Source organism: Callithrix jacchus, chromosome 8 (assembly GCF_049354715.1).
Source record: "Callithrix jacchus isolate 240 chromosome 8, calJac240_pri, whole genome shotgun sequence".
Lineage (NCBI taxonomy): Eukaryota > Metazoa > Chordata > Mammalia > Primates > Cebidae > Callithrix > Callithrix jacchus.
The window spans coordinates 2,990,305-3,003,403 of NC_133509.1; the positions used below are offsets into that span (position 1 = coordinate 2,990,305).

Below are 13,099 nucleotides of genomic sequence, written 5' to 3' on the forward strand. Positions count from 1 at the left end.
CTCTTAGGCTCAAGCATCTGTTCTCTTCAGCCTCTCAGAGTGCTGGGGGTTACAGCTGTGGCCACTGTGCATGGCCACATGGTCCTGGTTTTTATATGGATGAACTAGAATGCTTTTAAAAAATCCAGTGATAGTTATCTGTGAATATTGAGTGTCCTATAGATTTATAGCCAAAGAGAAGAATGACAATTTCCTAATACACAGTACTATTTTTACTATCACCATTAGAAAGCATTTATTGTATATTTCTCTTTACTTTTCATACACTATGTGATAAATTGATACTCTTACCTTTGCAGAAAGGGAGATGGAGCAAACACTGAAGAAATAACAGGATTATAGACAAGCAAAGATTACATTCATGTAGGACATTCTTAATTTCTCAACTTAAATTTATTCTGTGCCACATAAAGTTCTAGGTTCCACAGAAGATGCCCTTTTTGTCCGTGGGTGGCTCATGTAACCCAAGCTGAAATTAAACATTTTTCATGGAATTTTCTGCATACAATTTGAAAATAACATAAAGCTCTGTGTGACTCTGTGTAGAACTGTTTTGTGGATGAAATAAGGTATTCGGATTTATATATTTGAGAGTAAATATAAATAATCTGTTGGGGAAAGCACAGGGACTCTAAGTATAAAGTCAGGTTTCTTTATCCATTGTGGGTTTGTATGTCTCACATAGGTTTATTAGCAAGTTCTGACTCTTACCTCTGCATAACTATTTTATTTCCTTTTGCATGCATTATGTGTTTTATTTAGTTATCTCCAATCCCAAAGTCCCCTCCACTTTTTAAAAACTCCTTAGTTGTAAGAGAAGGACGGAATGTTCAAAGTCTAAAATTTGGACTCAAGTGGAGAACGTTGATAACATTCATTTTATTTGTTGGTGAGGAAGCAAAAGTCAGCCTGTAATTCCAACACTTTGGGAGATTACGTAGAGGATCGCTTGAGCCACGAGTTCAAGAGCAGCCCCCATCTCAACCAGAAAAAGCCCCCCAAAAACAAAAACAATCAAGATATGCAGCCTAACTTTCAGTAAAAAAAATTTTTCATAAAAGTGAGATTTTTAAAATAAGTCTGCCATAGTACTGATAAGACAAAGAGCAGAAGGAAAAACACATTAGAAGCAGTTCACATTCTTTCACTGGAAGAGAATTTTTTGACTCAGGTGGTCAGAGCTGATCTCGTTTGTAAGAGATAGTTCTTTCTGAAGGGAAGCTTTTTTCCTGCTCTTTAAAGTAAAAATAAGAAAAATTGTTACTGCCTAATTTGCTGAGTATTTAAAAACAGCCCCAGGGTGAGTGAGAAACATGTTTCCTGAAGTTCCTGGATAGTTTCTTATATGACTGATGTGACCAGTCTAGTTCTAGAAGTCTGGAGACTCTTGATTTTGGAGGAGAATAAATAACCAGTCTTTTGGTAGGGTAAGTCCTTAGATGTTCTTGGTGTTATGTAACTACGTAACTTAAAATATAATTTCTGGCAATTCATGTGACCCCATTTTTATTTAGTCATATTGCTGTGAGTCAGGGTTGGACAGGTAGAACTGAACTTTTTAAAATTTTTGTGAGTTGGAAAATTCCCAGGTCCTTTTAAGGTAAGTAAGGAAGGACTTTGAGTTTGCACTGGCTTTATGCTGGAATCACCTTGACTCCATCAGTCTAGGACTGTGTATAAAATGCTTAATAAGAATTTTGTTCACCATAGCAGTCGTGTTGTTTAAAAAAATTGAATGTTAAACAGAAGAAACTAATGCGATTTGGATGTTTTCCCTCTTCAAACTTTTATTTGAAAAGTGATTCCCAATGTTGGAGGTGGGGGTCTGGTAGAAGTAATTGGATCAGGGTCAGATCCTTCAAGAATGCTTTGAAACCATCCCCTTGATGGTCAGTGAGGTCTCATTCAGTTGGTTCATTTGAGGTCTGGTTGTTTATAAGTCAGGGATCCTCCCACTCTTGTTTCTGCTCTCCCCATGTGAGACACCTGCCCCGCTTTTTCCTTCTACCATGATTGTAAGCCTCCTGAGGCCCTCATCAGAAGCACATTGTAGGTCTTTGGTTATACAGCCTGCAGAACTGTGAGCCAGTTAAACCTCTGTTCTTTGTAAATTCCTCAGCCTCAGGTATTTCTTTATAGCAATGTGAGAATGGCCTAATACAGAAACTCTGTTTTATAAAAACAGCTCCATTCTCCACAGTCAGTCACATTTTCTCATTTTTAGTGTTGGCAAAAACTGATTTTCAGTTCAGGTATTTATAGTCTGTGGGCAGAGTTTCCATCAATTTTTAAAGTATTTTCTGATTTCAAGAGCTTGTAAGAGAAGTGATTATATTTTGAGAAACAGCTATGAACATGGACCCGAAAGTGTTTTCCTACATTTCTCCATGTAATTAATTCATATGCTAACCCTGCTTCTTGTAATGGGGTATATAGGAAATGATACTTTTACTAATAGGATCTCTAAATCATTTCTAAGTGTTTACATTCTGCTATTACATTTCAGGACAGCATTTTCTTCTTCTTAAGCAGGGAATCTTAATAGGATTATATTTTTCTGAATTTTAATTTGCTTAGAGAAAATGAAATACTTAGAGAATTTCTATTCTGATTAGAAATTACAATAGAAAAATCACATAAAACAGACCATGAATAATCTGACATTTAATATACTAAGTTAGTTTGTTCAGTTACTGTTATTTGGGTTTAGAAGGAAAGAAGTGTTGTCCTAGCCTGGAAAATAATGGTAACAGATAAATACACTGAGATATTTAATACGTTCATAACTTGGTATGCATTGATTTTTTTTTTTTTACAGAGAATATTAGAGAAGTATTAGTAGCTTTTTCTTTAGTACTGTTTCTTCACCTGTTGAGATATGTAGGTAGAAACTATTATTTTAACTCTTGTATGCTGCGTAGATCTACAAGTGTGCTCTCAGGAACTACTGCAGCTTAGATTCCATGTGAAGCCTGAGGTAGTGTTTAGTGTGCAGGACATTCAGTAAATACCCTTTAGATCAACATCTGTGAAACAGGGAAGGGAAGTGGAATTGGACAGAGGGAAAAGTTGAGTTGTGATTTGGTTCCAGTGACGTTCTCCACTAACTCATGAGCTGGACTTAGATTTCCACGCTTTTATAGCTTTGCAGTGGATGTGGGCTGCCTTGAGGAAGGAGCGCAATTTTGGGCAAAGCTGCTCAGGCAGCCTGAGTCCTCCATTAGGGGGAACTCGGTGGTTTGTCAGACTATTCTCTTGAATGTGTTTTGGTTTCTTTGCTTATTGTTCTTCCTAGTTTCCCTTGTGCCTCAGGGATCAGTTATATTACTTTTCTTTTTCTCTGATCAAGAGTAGGATGCTTTGATTTAACTGCTTTAAAGATACACTGGCTGGGCGCGGTGGCTCATGCCTGTAATCATAGCACTTTGGGAGGCTGCGGTGAGCAGATCACCTGAGGGCAGGAGTTCAGGACCAGCCTCGCTGACATGAGGATACCCCGTCTCTACTGAAAATACAAAAATTAGCCGGGTCTGGTGGCACATGCATCTAATCCCAGCTACTTGGGAGACTGAGGCAGGAGAATTGTTTGAACCTGAGAGGCGGAGGTTGCAGTTAGCCAAGGTTGTGCTATTGCACTCCAGACTGGGCGACAGAACAAGACTGTCTTATTAAAAAAAAAAAAAAAGATTTTCTAAGAGTCAGTACTTTTAGAAATTGTTTTGAGATCATTATGTGTAAGATACCATAGTGTTTTTTTTAATGTGTGTGAAACTATATGACACGATGGTATTTTCGTATACAGTCTCTTCCCAAGGTTTCTTGAGATGATCTGCCTCATATAGCATTGCAGTGTGTTAGGAAGGCAAGGACAATAGAAATTAACATTTGACTTTAGACTTTCACCTATCCAGTAAATATTTATCGAGTGCCTACTGTATTCCAGACATGTTATATAGACTTTGGGAAAAACAGAATTTTGTAGTAAGAAAATAAGCTTGACAAGCAGGTATTGCCACAATTGAAGGATTTCTTTTTTTTAGATGGAGTTTTGCTCTATTGCCCAGGCAGGAGTGCAGTGCTGTGATCTTGTCTAACTGCAGCCTCCACTTAACTGGGTTTCAGCAGTCCTTCCGTCTCAACCTCCCAAGTAGCTATCAAAAGTGTGTGCCAACACAGGAAAAATAGCCTGGCTGATTTTTGTATTAGTAGAGATGGGGCTTCATCATGTTGGCCTGGCTGATCTTGAACTCCTGACCTCAAGTGATCTGCCTGCCTCGGCCTCCCAAGTGTTGGAATTATAGGTATGAGCCATTGCATTGTGCCTGGCCCAATTGAAGCATTTCAAAAGTCCTATGGCTCATCAAGATCCAAATCTGAAATAGGGAAATTATAGAATTTTTTCCATAGTGTAAAGATACTATAATATAGAGAAGTACATCAGATTTTTTTCATCTGAAGAAACTACTGGTGCGTTTTTAAGTTAACAACTAAATTTCTAAATTATAAGTTGAATAACTGTAAAAGATATGATTTGGATATTTGGTATTGACATTTAAAAATAAAATGGTTGGTTGCATTGCTCTTTTAAATGTATCCAGTAGAGTTTAAATACCCTAGCAATTTGATACTTGCCTTCATCTCTTTAAAAAAAATGCTAAGGTGCAAGATGATGATATAAAGTACTTTAAGTTTCTGATGGAGAGGACACTGCTGTATTTCAGCCTCGTGGCTCTTGCCAAAAATTGACATTGTTATCTTGCAGTCATCTAGGTCACATTGCATGGGTTCCTGTCTTCTGCTGGCATCTTGACTACATTGGACCTTTGACTCCTTAGGTCTACTGATACTACCTTCCTGCTGTTGATGCCTTTTCGCATTATAGTGTTGATGCACTGGTCTCCTGAGCCAACTTCTCCACACTTACGAACCTTGAAACTAATTTGTGTCATGTAACAGCTTGTGGGACCATTTGCATCTTAATGATGGTATGTCTTCTGTCTCAAAAGCCCTTCTACAGTGGGCTGTTAGGCAGGATATTCAGTGGGCCTTCCTCATTCCCTACCATGAGTGGAAATCCAGTATTGTTGAGTGTTGCAGTGGTCACAAAATTGACTCAAAAACAATTTCTGACCTTCTGTTTTTTCAACCTGGACCTTACTGAGCAGTTTGGTCACTTGAATGTGGCCTTTCCCCAGAGAGAGATCATGTCCTCTTTGCTGCTTCCTTGTTAACGATCAGGATGAAAGATCTTGGGAATTACATAGACCTATTTTGAAAATTCCTGGGCTTGATGTGTCTTTTTTTATTCTTTCTCTCAGAGGTTGCCACAGACCAGCCTGCTAGGTTCACCCCCCAGGTGGCAGCCTACCAAATAGGAGATTAAAAAATATTTTTGGTTCAACTGCCGAGATTCTTTTGCAAGATTGACAGTCTTAAGTCAGATGTATGATAACCATTTGGTGAATATACAGATAGCTAAGTCTCCCTACAGTGGTCCTTATGGGTCGAGGTATGAGGGTAGTGAGGTATAATGGTTCTCCCAATCTTTTTTTTTTTTTTTAAATGCTCTTGTTTCTTTTGCACTGACTCTTCTAGATGAAGGGTTTGAGCCTGAGGAGAAAATTATTATCAACAGTCACAGGTGCCTTAAATAGGCCAGGTGTGGTGGCTCACACCTGTAATCGCAGCACTTTGAGATGCCATGGTGGGCAGATTGCTTGGGTTCAGGACTTCAAGACTAGCCTGGGCAACATGGCAAATCCCTGACTCTACCAAAAAAAAATATAAAAATTAGCTGGGTGTGGTGGTGTGCACTTGTAAACCCAGCTATTAAGGAGGCTGAGGTGGGAGGATCACTTGAGCCCTGGAGGCAGAGGTTGCAGTGAGCTGAGATTGCGCCACTGCACGCCAGCCTGGACAGTAGAGCCAGACCTTGTCTTAATTGAAAAACCAAAAACAAAATTCAATTGCTTTAAATTTAACATAGTGCTGGGTCTCCCACCCTGTCCAGATGGCTCTCCCCATGGTTTGGTTGTCATAAGCAGAGATGGCCCCAGCCCTCTAACCTTACATGCAAAATACTTGTCAGTGTCTTCAGAAGTGTTGTCCACCCCCATTCGTGTAGCCATTGCTCAGTCATTCCATAAAGTGGCTGAATGCCACCTGGCTGTTGTATGGACAAAAACAGGAGAGGTTTGGCTGAGTTTAGAAGTAGGGCAAAATCTCAGGCCCTTCAATGGTTGACAGTGAGAGTATGGGTGCTCTCTCTGGAGTGTGCATTTGAGAACTACATAGCCCCATGTCATGTTTTTCAGACAGTTTCTTCCCCCCACTCAAAAAAAACAAGGACTTAGAGACTCAATTATTTGAACCACAGTAAGAATCCTAAGCCACACTATTCTGGCTGACGGAAGACCTTGTTAAAGTGCTGTGGGCTTGTGCCCTAATTGATTTAGATCTATCTTACTTGTGGAGTTCCAACAATTGTAAACAACATTTTTCTTTCCAGGGCCGTCTTATGTCCTCTTGGTCCCTTAGTTCTTATATAGATACCAGACTTTAATTTTCCCCCTTACCAGAAACATAATGACTTGTATTGTAGGAGTGATTTTAAGAGACCTTTAGGTATTTGAGGAAACATCATGTAGTTCTTATATGATTGCTGAGATTTCTCCAAAATGAGTCTAACCTAGATTACTTTGGGGAATTTCTTGGAGGGGCTGTGACTCATTCATTATTTACGTGTACCCTGCAGGTAGTTTAACTCTAGGATGGAGTCATTTGGTTAGGATAGGTGTTAGGAAATCAGTCCCTGACTTCAGCAGAAATTACCAGTATTAACGATTTTATCTCTAAAAGGTATTCAGGTCAGCATCAAGTCACTAGCCAGAATCGTTATGTGTGATAAAATTGCCTTGGACTTTTTCATCCAGACAAATTACAAGGTAGATTCTGTGTAATTGCTTATACATCTCGCTATACCTCGATTGATGCTTTAGTTTAAGTGGAAAAGTCAACATGGGAACATAAGGAGGAAGCCACTTGAGTTTCTAAGGTAGACTTTGATGGTTTATGGGATTTGTTGAGATTATTTTTTCCAAGACCCTAGAGGACCTAGTGGAAGTCAGTACTATACAGATTGACCTCATCTTGCTGCTTAGAGATCCCGTTTGTAGTAGCCTTTTATATAATTCAAAAGGAAAATTAAATACAATTGGTCCTCCCTTTGTTGATCAGATTAATCATCTTAGTTGATAGAATTGCATGCTTATCGAAAAATTCACTGGAAGCCTAAGACAATGTAGAAACAAGGAGTACATATTGTTAGAAGGTGATGGTCCTTGGGCCTCTTGCATTTCCAAATGTTTTGCAAGCAGAAGCACTGACTGCCTTTGTTTTGGACTATCCTTTCAGGGATGCTTGTATAGTAAACAGCCGTGGAAAATAGACATAGTTTCTCCCTCTGGAACAAAGGGCAGGTATGTTTACTGTGTATATAATAGAAATAATTTCTCTCTCCAGAGCAAAAGTCGGCCATAATTACTGTGCATTGTATATTTGGGCTTCCTAAACTCAGGCTTACTTTCCTGTAAATGCACTGGGTATTCAGACATCCATTTGGGCTCATGCATGTTGCTTCCATGATATGGGGGATAAGGGGAACTGATGGAAATGTGCTGATATTTATGCTCCTTGCTGGGATGTGACTATAAAGTCATTTGTCTCTGATCTGAGTGTCATGTCTTCTACCTTCATCCTTGAAAGGGTGGCAAGCGACCTCATTCGTTTACAAGTAGGGCAAAAACTCAGGCCCTTGACACAGTTGACACTGAGATTATGCCTGCTCTCTCTAGAGTGTCCATTTGAGGGCCTCATAGCCACATGCAAAAAAAAAAAGATCCATTTGAGAAGTAAATAAAAATTTCAAAGGCATAAATCCTTCAGCCTAGCAATGCCATTTAAATGTGTATGCCCTCTAGCTAACTTAAAGAGAATCACAAGTTAGGGCCCTTGAGACAAATCTGCCTCACTGCTTATTTCTTGTAAATGAAGTTTTGTTGTAACACGGCCACCCCAGTGTTTATTCGTATTGCCTATAGTGCTTTTGCACTACAAGGCACAATTGGGTTGTTGCAACAGAACCATATGGGCAAAGCCAAAAATAATGATTATCTGTTCCTTTACAGAAAAGGTTGCAGAGCTCTGCTCTAGCCCTCTAGCCCAACATTGTTTACTTTAAATATATTTCCAAAAGTGTATCAGAATAGGTATACAAAGTTGTTACTGCAGAATTATTGGTAATATTGTAAGAAAAAGAACAGCCCACCAAATGAAAAACTAAACAACCTCAGGAAATGTAAGAAGGTTTTTTTTTTTTTTTGCCTGAACATTGCCGCATTCGTTAGATTTTAAAAAGTCATACCTTGCACTGAATTCCTGGTGAGTCTGGCATGTGGCCTTACATTCTTGTTCTTTAAATATTTCTTCTTCTTGACCCAGTTTTAGAAAAGAAGGGATTGTCAGATAATACAATCTGGGAAAGAAGGCAAGGGACACCAGATTAATTTGGCAAACCTCTGTGTATCACAAACTCCATGAGTGTTAAGAATCACCCAATGAGGGTTGAGATGTTGCTGTTGAATTTTAGATTTTAGTTCTAGGATCTTGGAAAGCCAGTCAAAAAGCAACTTAGGAAAACAAAGTATTGACCTAAAAGGAAGAAGCTGAGGCAAGATTAATATAGAACTAGAGAGTATATTGGGACCAAGCTTGAGGATTGCAACCTGGGAGCATAGATTGAAGTTGCTCTGAATATGCACATTGATTAGCAGCAGGTGGATTTTTAGAGGCAAAACAGGTGGACTGTTACAAAGTTGTTAGAAATTTTTGTTAGTTTACAGAAGTAACATTGATTAGCAATGGGCTGTACATTGTTAAGCTGTCTGTGTGCCATTAGGTTAATTTATCGCTAGTTGTCGCAGTAGGAAGCAGTCTGAATACATACCTCAGAAGTGAGGAAGTAGGGTGTAATTGCTGTCTGATTTTAATGCCTCTTTGGGCCTGATTTATTTATTTTTTTTTTGAGACAGGTCTAGCTCTATTGCCCCAGCTGGGGTTGAGTGGCAAGATCTCGGTGCACTGCAACCTCTGCTTCCTGGGCTGAAGCCAGCCTCCCACCTCAGTCTCCTGAGTAGCTGGGATTACAGGCACGTGCCAGCATGCCCACCTTGTATTATTTTGTAGAGATAGGGTTTCACCATATTGCCCAGGCTGGTCTTGAACTCCTGAGCTCAAGCTCTCCACCTGCCTTGGCCTTCTAAAGTGCTAGGATTGCAGGTATGAGCCAGCGTGTCTTACCTGGGGCCTGATAATTTGAAAGGGCTCACGTTCTTCAGATAAAAGTTCTTTTCTCAAAGTAAAACAAAACAAAATCAAAAGGGAGAGATTGAAACAGTAACAACAAAAGGTGTTGCTTTGGATGCTGATGAGCCACACTAACTACCAGTTATTTTTATAGAGTAAGGGAAACCCTCTGATTCTGTGCTGAGATGTGTGGATAAAAATTCAGAATGAGGTGAAAAGCCTGGGGTGACTAAAGCTTCTAAGAGAATTTACCTGACTTTAATTTGAATAAATCTTTGGTAAGAAAGTCAAGACCAAACTGTTTTTGGAATTTGGTAGCTGTTGAGAATTAGAGGAGCTGCTACCTTGGTAGAAGAGTTTTAGGAATCAACGTAAGGAGAAAGTAGGCCAGGTTCTAACACTTTGGTGGCCAGCATTGGCTAAGGTGCAGCTTGCTAGCAGACATTATTGAAAGAAGTATTTGACTCACTGCCTTTTGCTATAAATATGGTGACCATGCGTTTTGAACAGATTAGCATTATTTAATTCCTTTGGTTAGACATAGGAATTAAACTTCTTTTATTCACAGTCTCACATATTTGTAATCTCCGGATGGGCTCTTACCCACTGCCCAGATAAACCCAATTTGCTGAGACAGTGTGACTGAAGTAAAGAAGGAGTTTAGGGGCCGGGCGCAGTGGCTCAAGCCTGTAATCCCAGCACTTTGGGAGGCCGAGGCGGGTGGATCACGAGGTCGAGAGATCGAGACCAACCTGGTCAACATGGTGAAACCCCGTCTCTACTAAAGATACAAAAATTAGCTGGGCATGGTGGCACGTGCCTGTAATCCCAGCTACTCGGGAGGCTGAGGCAGGAGAATTGCCTGAACCCAGGAGGCGGAGGTTGCTGTGAGCCGAGATCGCGCCATTGCACTCCAGCCTGGGTAACAAGAGCGAAACTCCATCTCAAAATAGTTTAATTAATGCAAGCCTGGCCAAACAGAAGGACATGAGTTTATTGTTACTCAAATCAGCCTCCCTGAGAAATCGGAGGGAGGCTAAGGTTTGTAATGTGTAATATGCTGGCCAAGAGGATATAGAATTATCCTGTTGCTGATTGGTTCAGAATGAAATTATAGGGGTTCAGAAAACGGTCCTCATGTGCTGGGTCTATCCACCCCTGGGTAGGGACCACAGGATTGGTTGAGTCATGAGTCATTGGTCCCAATGGAGTCAGTTTGTTGTCAGAATGAAAAACTCTGAAAAACATCTCAAAAGATCACCCTTAGGTTCTACAATAGTGATATTATCTGTAGGAGCAATTGGGGAAGTCACAAATCTTGTGACCTCTGACCACATGACTCCTGAGAAGCAAAAGATTATAGAAATTATGCCTTCATTTTATTAGAATCCATGACCCTCCCACAATCCTAACCTTGTGACCCTTCATTAATTTTCTTTCTCTGACCAAGGAGGAGGGTTAATTTTAGGGAGGGACTGTTCATCCTTGCTTCCAAGTTTAAGTATAAACTAAATTTCTCCCTTGGTTAACTTGGCCTATATCCAGGAATGACTGAGGACAGCCAGCCTTTGAGGCTTAAAGCAAGACGGGGTCAACCATACTAGATTTCTCTCACTGTCATGATCTTGGCAAAGGTGATTTCACATTTATAAAAACCCAGTCATATTTAAATATACAGTTGATAAGCTCATGAAAAGGAAGAGTATGAGAGATAAGAATCGCATCAGAGAAACTGGGACATGTGTGCCTTATTTACATAGCATAGTTTTAACTGATACGGTTAGGGGATGAGTGGTGAACCTGCTAATAATTGGGATAGGAGCAGAAGCAGATGTATCGAGCTCATCTTGAGGTCCTCTTGCAGAGATTTCAATTTGTTGTAATCCCTTTGTTTATATTTCTTAAAGTATAGAGCTGGAGAAACAGTATTTTGCATAGCAATGTTTCACATGTGTTAGTAGGTTAACCCTTTTGAAAGGGTACTTTTCCCTTTGGAAGAAATGTGGAAGTAGTGAGCGGGACATTTATTTTTATTTAACCTGTTGCCTAATTTCCATGTATTATATTTTGCCTCAAACATTAAATTTTCCAAATGTTCAATCCATCTAAGGTAGACAAGCACTGTAGAGAACCATTGTGTCCTACTTAAAGCCAATATAACCATCTGTTAAATAGATGGATGAATAAGGTCACTTGGGAAATGTGTTCAACTAAATAAACATATATTGTTTTAAGTGGTTTATTTGTCTGTATGGGCAGTTAGGTAAGCATGTTATTTCAGGTGGCATATGTGGAAGCATTTTGGGACTATGTGTAGGTGTCACAATGCTAAGCTTTCTTTTAGTTAATCAGGGAAGACTTCATGGAAGAGCATGAGTAGGTGTGCTTAAGGAACTGAGGGTGGTATGGATTGTTTTTGTGAAGAGCTTCAAAACCAAGGGGAACTGTATCATATTTGAAATTAAGAGTAATAAGGTTTAATTTTTTATTATATGAGATAGATGGAGAGGGTAAGATATCACTTTTTTTTTTAGATTTTATGTATGTTATACTAATTTCATGTTTACTTCTTTCCCTTTATATTTTTCAGTTACATTAAGAACATCTTGAGAGTAGGAATTATATCTCTTCTGCTTCTTTGCTATCCCTTATAGAACAAAATTATAGACATGCTTACAAAAATCTCAGTTTTAAAAAAAAGTTTAACTTCCTTTTTTAATTATTATTATTATTATTATTATTTTGTTTTTGAGACAGAGTTTCGCTCTTGTTACCCAAGCTGGAGTGCAGTGGCGCGATCTCAGCTCACCACAACCTCCGCCTCCTGGGTTCAGGCAATTCTCCTGCCTCAGCCTCCTGAGTAGCTGGGATTACAGGCACATGCCACCATGCCCAGCTAATTTTTTGTATTTTTAGTAGAGACGGGGTTTCACCATGTTGACCAGGATGGTCTCGATGTCTTGACTTCGTGATCCACCCACCTTGGCCTCCCAAAGAAAAAAAGTTTAACTTTTAAATATGGAAGGTGTGAGCATTTCTAATTAGTCATTGGGGTGAATGTGGGTCAAGATAGGGCATGGGGCAAAGAACCTGGGGCAGAACATTGATAGTATTTCTCGTGTCAAGGGCCAAGCTGAGGCCATTGTGTTATGCTGAAATGGGAAGGCATGGGTAAGCTCCTGAGCTAGCAGGTTAAACTAGTGATGGAACAGGAAACAATGACATCAACAGTGGCTTAGCATACAGGTGTGGATCAGGCAGGAAACCGTGGCATCAACAGTGGCTTAGCATACAGGTGTGGATCCGGATGATTGCCAATCATAAGGAAACAGTTTGGGAATGCTATTCTGAATGAGCTCTGTGGCTCAGAATCTGTCTTAGGAAAACAGGTTTATAGGACAGCACCAAGGATAAAATGCTTGTTCTTTACAGAGAAGAACTTGTTTGGACTTCCTACAGTTTTTTTACCACAGTGACTAAAACCTAACATATATGAGTTCTTATATTAGTGCATTGTCCATTGAACAACATGGGTGTGAACTGTACGGGTCCATTTATACTTAGATTATTTTTAAACCAAACATGAATTGAAAATACAGTGTTAATGGGTTGTGCAACCTGCATATATGGAGGGCCGACTTTTCCTATAGGCAGGTTCCACAGGGATATCAGTATATGCTGATTTTGGTATATGCAGGGGTCTTCAGTCAGTGCCCTGCTTGTACTGAGGGACGAC

General features: G+C 39.7%; 1 protein-coding gene across 14 annotated transcripts in view; it reads left to right on the plus strand.

Moving 5' to 3' along the window:
- The window catches only part of TCF12 (transcription factor 12), a 363,108-nt gene that overhangs the window by 83,388 nt on the left and 266,621 nt on the right, over positions 1 to 13,099 (plus strand). For 2 of the 14 annotated variants that reach the window (XM_078333243.1, XM_078333242.1), the window contains one exon: positions 7,414 to 7,478. The exons of the other annotated variants lie outside the window; for them this stretch is intronic. The gene's annotated coding sequence lies outside the window, so the exon portion shown is untranslated. The remainder of the gene's footprint in view (positions 1 to 7,413; positions 7,479 to 13,099) is intronic. 14 annotated transcript variants of the gene reach the window in all.